Genomic DNA, 10775 nt, shown 5'->3' on the forward strand with positions numbered 1-10775 from the left:
AACAGGGTAACGCTCTCTAAAATTTTGGACCATACAAAGTGAAACTGCATTATACGATATTATATATAATATTATTAATAAATAATAATTATCATATAATTAATATTATTATTATATTATTATGGAATGTAACACATAAGGTGCAGGGCACGGACAGTGTTTACAAATCCGCTGGTGTTTAAAGCGTGTACTTTCCAATAACAGCTTTAATTTCTCTGAATTGTTGTGGCACCCGAGAGCAGCACACGTCGAGCCCGAGCTCATATTTAAACCATGCAGTTCTTACCAAAGTAGTTTAATAATGTTGTAGTTAGTACTACAGCAAATCTAACGCAACCGGAAACGAAAAACCGGCAAACGGAAATAGGGAGGTGTCATGGCAGCCCCCATTGGGTTGCCTGGAAAATCGTGGATATATGATACAGGTGCAGCGGGTGCCCTCTAGTTTTTCTCTCCCCTCAGTCCTCGCACTGATCGATGCACAGGCTTACTAATCGATCACACAGTAACAGATGCCATTCTATTTTTCTTTCCTGTGTTGTTCCCTTAAGTGCACCACACACTCTCCATCAACATAGATGTCGTCCCGACATCTCAAACAATATGTTTGAACATTAATGTCTAGACCAACCGTAAGGTACATACATATTCAATGTTAAAGTCCTTTTGAATAAATTGTCCCTTTTTTCTCTTTCAGATAAATCCCTACTGCAAATAACAAAAAAAAAATATATATATCCATCAGCATTCATTAGAGTCCACTAGTATGAAGTGTCTTTTGTTTTTCTCTTTTATGTCCATATCCCACAGGTATGTGAGCATAACCATGCTGTTTGTCCACAGTCCATGAATGTTGCAAGTGTTTTGTATGTGACAACAGTCTACAAGTTTAACAGTCCTTAAATATTTTGATGATGCACATTTGCACAACATTTCTGTTAATTCAACAGTCAAAAGTGTTAGGCAATCGTATGTGTGTATGAGTCCGAGAGTACTGTTTGTTGAACATCGTCCCAATATCCAATATTTCTGTTATATAAAATATCTCTGTTATTATCACTTACTTTAGATGTCCTTGCCTTAGAAACTATACAGGGGTACTGACTGATAATGCCATGGGGGAAAGTAAAACTGAGTAGGGTCCATACAGGGTCTCATCGTATACGCCCCATTCTGAGGCCAGTGGTGTGGGTGTGGTCGAGTATCACTTTCTGAAAAAGATGCATAATAGCAAACTGGATTACGGAGTAATTCATAGGTGAATACCTTTGGTGCTCGCCTTTCTCTTTGCGGTCGCTGATGCCCATGCTCCAACTCCGCTTCCTCATCATCTTTATTTGCGGTAGTGCACAGAGGCAGTGAGGTGTCTTCTTCCGAGGTACTTTCCTGCTGAACTGGTTGTTCCTCGTCCGCGGCCATCTCTGACTCAATGTCCTGACCCAAAGCACAGTCTTTATCCCGAACCTCAATTGGCTGGGGCACATTTTCCAACCCAGTAACTTGATTATCAGCACTCACTGTTTTGCTCTTTGAGTTTGCTGTCTTGAGTTGGATCTCCAAAGGCAAGTAGTCACATGGTAACAAGAGATTACGGTGGAGGATTCTGCTTCCTCTCCCTTTTCCTTGCTCTGGAACAACCTCATAGATCGGAATGTCTTTATTCACCTGTCGTATTTTCCTCCCAATGATTTCGAAGTTTGCCCGTTACGCCTCTTGGTGTCATATTTCTTACAAGAACGCGATCCCCTTCTTGCAACAAAGAACTCCGAATTTTCTTATCGTAATTTCTTTTTCCTCTCTCGGCAGACTTCTTGGCGTTCTCACTTGCAATCTTATAAGCCTCCTGCATTCCAGATTTCCATCTGTTTACATATTCCTGATGGTCACTTGTCCCATTTTCAGGGGTCAGACGAAATAAAAGGTCAATAGGCAGTCTTGGTGGCCGACCATAAAGAAGGTAAAAAGGAGAAAACCCAGTGACCTCACTGCGAGTACAGTTGTAAGCATAAACAAGCTTATTTAACGAATCCTTCCAACTCGATTTCTCTCTTTCCGTCAGCGTCTTCAACTGTTCAATCTGGAGCAGGGTTCTAGTAAAACGCTCCACCTGACCGTTCCCTTGAGGGTGGTACGGGGTCGTCCTAGAACCAGTCACACCGCAATTTATTTTCAGTTGAGCAAAAAGTTGATTTTCAAATTCACCTCCCTGATCATGGTGGATCCGCATAGGAAACCCAAACTTCAATGCCGTAGTCACCAAATATCTTATCAGCTACAGTCTTGGCCGATTTTGACGTTGTAGCGTATGCCTGTGCGAAACGTGTGAAATGGTCAACTACTACCAAAATATACTCGTAACCACCTGAGCATCTGTCCAAGTGAAGGAAGTCAATTGACACCAGTTCAAAGGGTTGTGAAGTAATGATGTTCGTGAGAGGGGCTCTAGTTTCCCTACTTGGCTTCTTCTGTTTCAAACACACACATGAATGGGAAACATAGTGCTCAACATCCCTTTTCAAATTAGGCCAGAAGAACCTGTCTCTAATTAGTGACACTGTGCGGTCCACTCCTTGATGACCCATTCCATCGTGCAATTCTTTCAGAACCATCTCCTTGTATTTTTGTGGCAGGACCAACTGTTTTCTCGTGGCTGTCTCACGGTATAAAATGCCCTTTTCGTCGAAAACAAGTCGTTCCCATTCGCGAAGCAGGCGTTTGCTTTGGATTCCCAGCTTCCCTAACTTGTGACCAGTAGGGCGCGTGTTTGAGTCCTTATACTCCAGAACTGGCCGAATACAGACATCATCTCTTTGAGCTCTGTATATTTCTTCGTTTGACAGGGGCTCACGTGCTGGTTCACACATGTCGACACACTGGACAGATATAGCCATGGACCAGGCGGCATTGGAATCCGGAGCTTCTACTGATGCAATCGCTGCTTGCACTGCATTAAGGGAAAGTTCCTCCGTACACTCCCTCATCATATCCCCCATATCCACAGGCATCCGAGATAAGCCCATTATTGCTCTCAATTCTCCCACAGTTTTAGGTTTTCTCTCCTTCAGTGCTCTCACTGCCACAGTATCCACTGGATCTATTCTACTGCCCTCAGCTGACACGATACGTCCCAAATAACGGACCTCTTGTTTGAACAGTTCACATTTACTTGGCTTCAACTTAATACCGTACTGTCTCAGTTGCCGCAGCACTAACCTCACATTGTTAATGTGATCCTCAAAAGACTTACTTAACACAATTGTATCATCCAAATATGGGATACATATCTCGTCTCTCAGCCCCTCCAGACATTCCTCCATGCACCTCTGGAAGGCAGCTGGTGCATTCATGAGGCCAAATGGGATCCTGATCCATTCATATAGGCCCCAAGGGGTAACAAAAGCAGTCATTAGCTGACTTTCTCTGGTCATGAACCCCTGGTGGTAGGCCTTCCCCTGATCCAATAAAGAAAACCATGAGTTGCCTCCAAGGCCATCCATAACATCTTGCACCCTAGGAATGGGCTGTCGGTCAGGAATGGTCTTTCTGTTTAATTGTCGGTAGTCGGTACACAAGCGGAGTGTTCCATCGTTTTTTCGGACACAGACCACAGGAGATGCATAAGGGGACTTTGATTTTGTCACCCAGCCCTGTGCAATGAGGTCATGTAAATAGTCTTTCATTTCCTTATACAAGGACTTTGGCACACTCAGGTAAGCCTTTGCAACAGGTTCCGTGTCTTTTAGTGTTATGCCAAGCTGTAGTTTATTAATGCAGCCAATGTCGTTGTCGGATTTTGCAAACGAACTAGACTCTTCTCTCAGCATTTTCTGCACCACTTCTCTCTCTGGCTCATCAAGATGACTTAGGTCGACTGGAGGATCCCACCCCTCACCAGCGGCTTGGTCTTCCTCCACTCCTACATGGCTTACTGTGGCTTGGACTGATGGACGACAACCCTCTATTACAGTGGCTGAATAAACTGTTTGAATTGGTTGCACAGTTCCAACAACCATCGTTCCAGCCAACATGATGTCATGATCAGTGCAATTACACACACTTACAGTGATAAATGGCTTTGTATTCTTTCCTAGGTCCACTAGTGTCTCTGAAAATTCAAGTCCATCAGGCCATCCTGTATTGACAGTGGGTTCGAACAGTAATGTAGTGTCTTCCTGTACTGGTTTCATTTGTACACGACACTCAACCTGAAGGGATGTGCGTTTTGGTATTCTGACAACTTCTTTTGTTGTCTTGACATCATACTCCATTATTTGTTTAGCGCTCACCTGTTCCACCAGGGCTTGTGCATTGTTCATAGGGAGGTCTGGAAAAGCTGCTCTAATACTTTGAATGATCTGTTCTTTATCTTTCTGGCCAGTCTGTTCCATTTCAATGCCCACAATAAGTGCTATCACATTGGAACCTATAATTGGTTGAGCTAGTGTGCCACCTTTCATCACAAGGGCAGGAACAACTACCTCTGTGGTGCATGTTGTCTCAGAGGCCAACTTAAAAGTCACTTCTACCCAACCGGTGTAAGGCATACTCTCTCCATTCGCGGCCACTACATTCAGTGTGTCTTCTGCATCCAAAATTTCAGAGAGCGCCTTTAATTTGACATCTGGTAAGTGTGTGATTTTCCATTGCTCATCCATGATAGTTACTTGAGATCCTGAATCCCACAGTGCCCTTACCATCTGATCTTGTATATAGCAGTCTACCAGACATTTAGTGCCTATTAACGGAGCCATTTCAACTATTTTCTTTCTATTTTGAATCGTTGTATGGGTCGTCATGCAGGAAGATAAAGCACATTGTTGCTTATGAATACCCCAGTGGTTTGCTTGGCATGCTTTGGAGCAGTATAGCACTTGTTTGCACTGCGTACATTGTCTCAGCTCCTTTGCTTCTCTCTTTCCTCCACAGGAGATGCACATTTGGGGCATTACAATGTGGTTGGCCACTCCCCGCCCCGTGGAAGCGACCCCTCCTCGTTTAAAGATCCCTGCTTTACTTGTCTTTGCCCTTTAGCTCTGCAGCCAGCCATAAAATGTTCATCGCTACCACACCTGAAACAGTGCATGCAATTTGCTTCAGTCCCTTGTTGCTGACATTGGAAACACCCTCTCCTGCGTCGTGGTGGTGGGACAAAGTACTGTGGAGCGAACGGATACGGCCTTATTGCTTTCATGTGGTGCTGAGCCATTTCGCCTTGCCGCCCTGGGAACGTGGTTGGTTAATATGGTGGACTTTGTGGTTTTTGACTTGGTCCTTCAGTCTGAGTCGAGTGCAGCTGGGGAGAGTAAAAGGGTTGTTGCATAGACTCCTTAATTTGGGACACCTCTGCTCTAAGCTCTTTTAGCAAAGCCATACCTGATTTTACTTCCTTCAGTTCAGAAAGTACGTCTGGATGCATCTTACACGGTTTTGTTTGACTCACTTTTTCTTTATTTTCCGCAGGTGTGACTTCTGAGTGTGTAGAATGGACAGCAACAGGTCGCTGTGGCACTATCATCTTTCTTTTATTATGCCTTTCTGTTTCATAGGAACATGCTGTGTTTAATTTTTTTGGCCCTGATCACTGCGTCCACAATCTCCATTTAAGGAAAACCCTTGTTTAAACCATGTTCGATTTGGCGAGCTAAGCTTGAAAAAGTTAGCCGGTCTTTCTGTCCTGGCTCTCCAATTTGATCTGATATTTTGAAATCCTTGGGCCAGAGTGGGAGTGTTTGATACTGGACAGTGTTTTGAAGTGGCATGCTAGAGGTAGCGGTTTTCTGAAGCCCTTTGATTTCCCTTACATTCTTAGTCTGTTTCTGAATAGATGAAAGCTGAAACTGCATTTCTTCAATCTGTTTTATGAGCTTGTGCTCTAAAGTCTGCTCTTTCTGTTCTACACTTTGTGGCTCACCAGGAGAAAGCATGTCAGGCTGGTCAACAGGCTTCACTGCTTGCACCTCACCCTCTGCGTTTAGTTCTAGAATTTTGTACTTTAGACTAAGCAAAGTTGACATTCCTTGGTCCTCTAGCTCCTCTAGCTCCTTTCTGTGCAAATAGTTATTAATTAGTGTAACAATAAACATCCTGCTTTTGCCTGCCACATGTTCGAAATTTGGTCCTGCAGTTGTTAAAATGTCACACAATTCCACCAGATTTTCCCTGGATAGTTGACATAAATGTTCTAATATCTCCAGCTGTAATCTCTCTAGCTCTGAGGAATCCATTTCACTAGTTGCAATGTACACAGTAATGAAGTATAGTGGTAGCCCGTTTTGAAAGAGCAGTAGCTATGGCTCTCCTGTTACCTCCAGTTAACTCAGATGACCAGCGTCCTGTCTCTGACTCACAACTCCACTGTTCGTTTTCTTACTGCTTGCACACACGGTTGAGGGGCTGAATGACGGCTGAGTTCAACAATCCTCCTTAGATGGCTGATCTCCGTCGCACTCATCCCAGCGGTGCCTCCAAAATGTTACGCCCCTGAGAGAGGGGATGATAGAAAATAATAAAGGACACAGGACACTTTCAGTACCACTCACAGCTGCATCACTTTATATATGATTTATGCACAGAACCAAGATTAATTACATTCAGTTCTCTAAACACATTACAACACCAAACACAGTTTATGTTAAACACACTAATAATATATTTAATATATAAAAACAATGTATATATATATATATATATATATATATATATATATATATATATATATATATACTGTATATATATATATATATATATATATATACTGTATATATATAAAATATCATATATAATAATACATTTATCCATAACTTGAGATCAAATAACATAAATACTCAGCTTATACACATTAACTAATCATTCACTTCACTAATAATTCGTTTTATATAAAATATTAACAACAAAAAACTAGAATTGCAAATATTACAAAATATCTCTTTAAACTGAACACAACTTCTTGGAACCGAAGTCGCTAGCTTAGCTTAAACCGGAGCGCGGTGCTAATTAGCATAGCCGGCTACCTGCCGTTTATAAACACTGACTAAAACAATACATTTACTATTAAACAAATGACACTGAACTTCACAAGCGATTATCTCTTTATATATTACACATATTGCTTATGCAATTTATTCATACCTGAGAGAGGGGATGATAGAAAATAATAAAGGACACAGGACACTTTCAGTACCACTCACAGCTGCATCACTTTATATATGATACAGGTGCAGCGGGTGCGCTCTAGTTTTCCCTCCCCTCAGTCCTCGCACTGATCGATGCATAGGCTTACTAATTGATCACACAGTAACAGATGCCATTCTACAGTATTTTTCTTTCCTGTGTTGTTCCCTTAAGTGCACCACACATACAGGCTACTTTAGGACTGTACCACATAAGGAGTATCATAGCCCTTCTCCATGGTAATTTATTGACTGTTTTGGTGCCACTGTGGCTGCCTGACTGGGTCAAGTTACCATGGCAATTTGTTGTTGACCATCCCCCTTAAACCCTTGATCCATTAATATACTCATCTGATTGGTAGGTGAGTCCACCCCTTTCTCCCCCTCCATGTCCCTATCCCCCATCATCAAGATTCCTCTTAGAAAAAAGTGTCCACTTGTCAAGTGTGAGGTGCCAGGAGAATTAAGAGAGACGGATTTATTTACAGAAGATGAGTGCACGGAAGACAAGAGATATTTGGATGCATTTTCATGCAGTAAATCAATCGCAATGAAGATGTCAGTACCAATGACTCAAGTGAACCGGATCACATTTGAGTGACTTTAACCCAAGTCCATAAAATGAACCGAATTTACCACCACTATGTGACATGTACGAGGTGGCAGTCTCATGTACTTTTTTGCTAATAGCATAAGTACAGTAGATTTACTGCTAAAAATAGCTTTAAGGTGTAAGTGGATGTAAGGTGCCGGGTGTGTACTTGCCCTGCGTTTTTTGGTTCTGGGTGACTTATGGACCCACCGCGACCCTAATCAGAATAAACCGGTTCTTGAAAACTAACACACACAAAAAAAATGTACAGTGAGTTTAACAATAATTTCTTGCCACTTCATTATAATGAACACCAGATGGAGCCTCTTCCCATGCTTTTATTTGCATAAATATTTAATAGAAGAAAACTGAATTAAACTGGTTATTTGATCAAGGCTGTATGGCACCAAAGGTAGTGACCTCTATGCTTCTATTTTCCCAAATGTAATACAGTACAATGTTTTCAGTACAAATCATATATTCATTACCAAGTTAAATCTAGTAGCACTGCAAGTAGCACTGTCACCTTACAGCAAGAAGGTCCTGGGTTAGATTCCCAGGTGGAGAGGTCTGGGTCCTTTCTGTGTGGAGTTTGCTTGTTCTTCCCTGTCTGAGGGTTTCCTTCAGGTGTTTCGGTTTCCTTCCAAAGTCCAAAAACATGCAGTCTAGAGATAAGAAAAACATGCAATGGAGAAAAGAAAAGTCCCCCCAGGTGTGTGTGTGTGTGTGTGTTTGTGTGTTTTAATTTTAAATCTTTATAATTGCCATTTTTTCCCATTATTTTGCACTTAATCACACATAATGATGAGTTGAAGTTTTTACAGGTTATTATTATTATTATTATTATTATTATTATTATTATTATTATTATTATTATTAATTAGAGATCAGAAACTGAAATCTTATATTCTCAAAAGCATTTAAATCATTTGCTGTGGCACTCCAAAATGTGATCAGGTGCATTCTGTTTGCTTTAATTATCCTTGAGATAACAAGTTAAAGTCGAACTCAGTTAAAGTCCACCTGTTGTAATCTGATTGGACATGTTTATGAGGCCCCTTAATTTGCATTACATTGTCAGAACAAAACAAAAAAAAACAAGTCTTGAAGTCAAGGGAACTAATTGTCTGTGACTCTCAGTGATCAAACTGTGCTAAGGCATAGATCAGGGCAAAGATATAAACAACTTTATGGCTTTGAGTGCTCCCAGGACCACATGGCCCTCAATAATACTGAAATGGAAGAAGCATGGAACAACTTTAAACCTTTCTATAGCTAGCTGTCTGGCCAAATCAGGCATCCTGGGAAGTTATGTAAGATAATAATAACCCAATAAAACCCAATAATAACTCAAAAAGAGTTACAAAAGTTTTTTGCAGACATTGGAGAATCTGTTGGATGGACAACTTTGCCTCTACAGCACTCTATCAATCAGTCATTTATTGCAGATTAGCAAAACAAAGGCCACTATTGACAGCCTACTTGGAGTTTGCTAAACAATATGTAAAGGTCAGGAGACACTGAATTGGTGTGTGTATGTGTGTCTGCCCTGAGATGGACTGGCGCCCCGTCCAGGGTGTTACTGTGTGGCCTTGCACCCATTGAAAAGCTGGGATAGGCTTCAGTACCCCCCTGTGACCCTGTGATACTTTTCGGCCAAAACAGGAAGCACTGTGTCTGGCAAAAACGGGCACTGCACATCACCTGGCTAATAGCATCCTTGCAGTGAAACATGGTCGTGGTCACATCATGCTATGGGGATGCTTATCAGCAGCAAAGACAGGAGACTTGTAAGAACTGAGGGACAAATGTGTTTTACTGTTTACAGACAAGGGGCTGGTCACTGGTTTTTAATTTATTTTCTAAACATATATATTTACTGACAGCTTCCAGAATGTGCTAAGAACTTTGCAAGATATGGGGCCTAAAACAGAACAGAGCAGAATATTACTTGGTCTTATGCTTCAGTTTTTTGTTGCTAACCTAGTTGACGTAATTGCTAGAAAGATTTGATTTAATATTTTACTCTACTGTATGTTTAATAATCAGCTATGAGCTGTTTGCTGTGTAGTCTAACGCACCCTTATTCATTATTCTTAAAATGATTCTGAATTGCCTGAGAGGTAAGAGAAAAAGCAGCCAGAGTATTTAAAGGTAGGTTCTAGTCCGTGACCATGGCAACCCCGGCTTTACCTCTGGCCTCAAAGTAGGGAGGTTCAAGAATAGAATCTCAACATGCCACAGGGAAATCCAACAGTGGCATAATTGTATTACATGAATAGTCTGCAGCTTTGAATAAAAATGGGCCAAGGAGCTTTTCTAGGTAAACAGCAGACAAAGGTAGTCAGTCAGTCTATTAATAAACTAATCAAGTTTCATGATTTTTTAGCATTCAAAAGCCCAGGGTGCAAGCCTAAGCTGAACACTCCTGATCTCTGATCCCTCATTCATCAACAGCTGATATAACCATATAGGCATGAGATTACGTTTGCAAGCCTTTGTCAAGCACTGCAATATGGAATTACATACGCAGATGCCATTCACAAAAAAAGAAGGCTTAGGTTAACCATGTCCATAAGCAGTGTTAAGTTCTCTGGGCTCTTGATACCTGGGATGGACCATCACACAGTGGAAAGGGCATTGTGATCAGACGAGTAAGTATTCCGAAACTCCTCTGGAAGAAAACGGACACGGTCTGCTCCGGACAGAAAACAAAAAGGACCACCCAAACTGTTATCAGCAACAAGTCCACAAGCCAAGGTCTGTCATGGTATGTGGTTGTTTCCGTGCCCTTGGCAAATGTAATTTGCACTTCTGTGGCAGCATTAATGCAGTAAAGTACATTAAAATTATGCCTTCAAGACTACATCTTTTCCAGGCACGTCCATGCATTATCAACAAGACAATGCAAAACCACATGCTGCACACATTACAAAGGCATGGTTGTGGAAGAAGAGGGTACGGGTACTGGACTGGCCTGCCTGCAGACTTGACCTGTCACGAATAGAAATGTT

At 41.6% G+C, this 10775-nt stretch overlaps 1 long non-coding RNA gene across 1 annotated transcript in view; it reads right to left on the reverse strand.

The window, feature by feature from the left end:
* LOC134318255 (uncharacterized) overlaps positions 1–6555 on the reverse strand; it is a 35002-nt gene extending 28447 nt beyond the window's left edge. The window contains exon 1 of the long non-coding RNA XR_010013363.1: positions 6306–6555. This is a non-coding gene — a long non-coding RNA (uncharacterized LOC134318255). The remainder of the gene's footprint in view (positions 1–6305) is intronic.
* Between the last annotated feature and the right edge of the window lie 4220 nt (positions 6556–10775).

The sequence above is a fragment of the Trichomycterus rosablanca genome, chromosome 7 (assembly GCF_030014385.1).
Source record: "Trichomycterus rosablanca isolate fTriRos1 chromosome 7, fTriRos1.hap1, whole genome shotgun sequence".
NCBI lineage: Eukaryota > Metazoa > Chordata > Actinopteri > Siluriformes > Trichomycteridae > Trichomycterus > Trichomycterus rosablanca.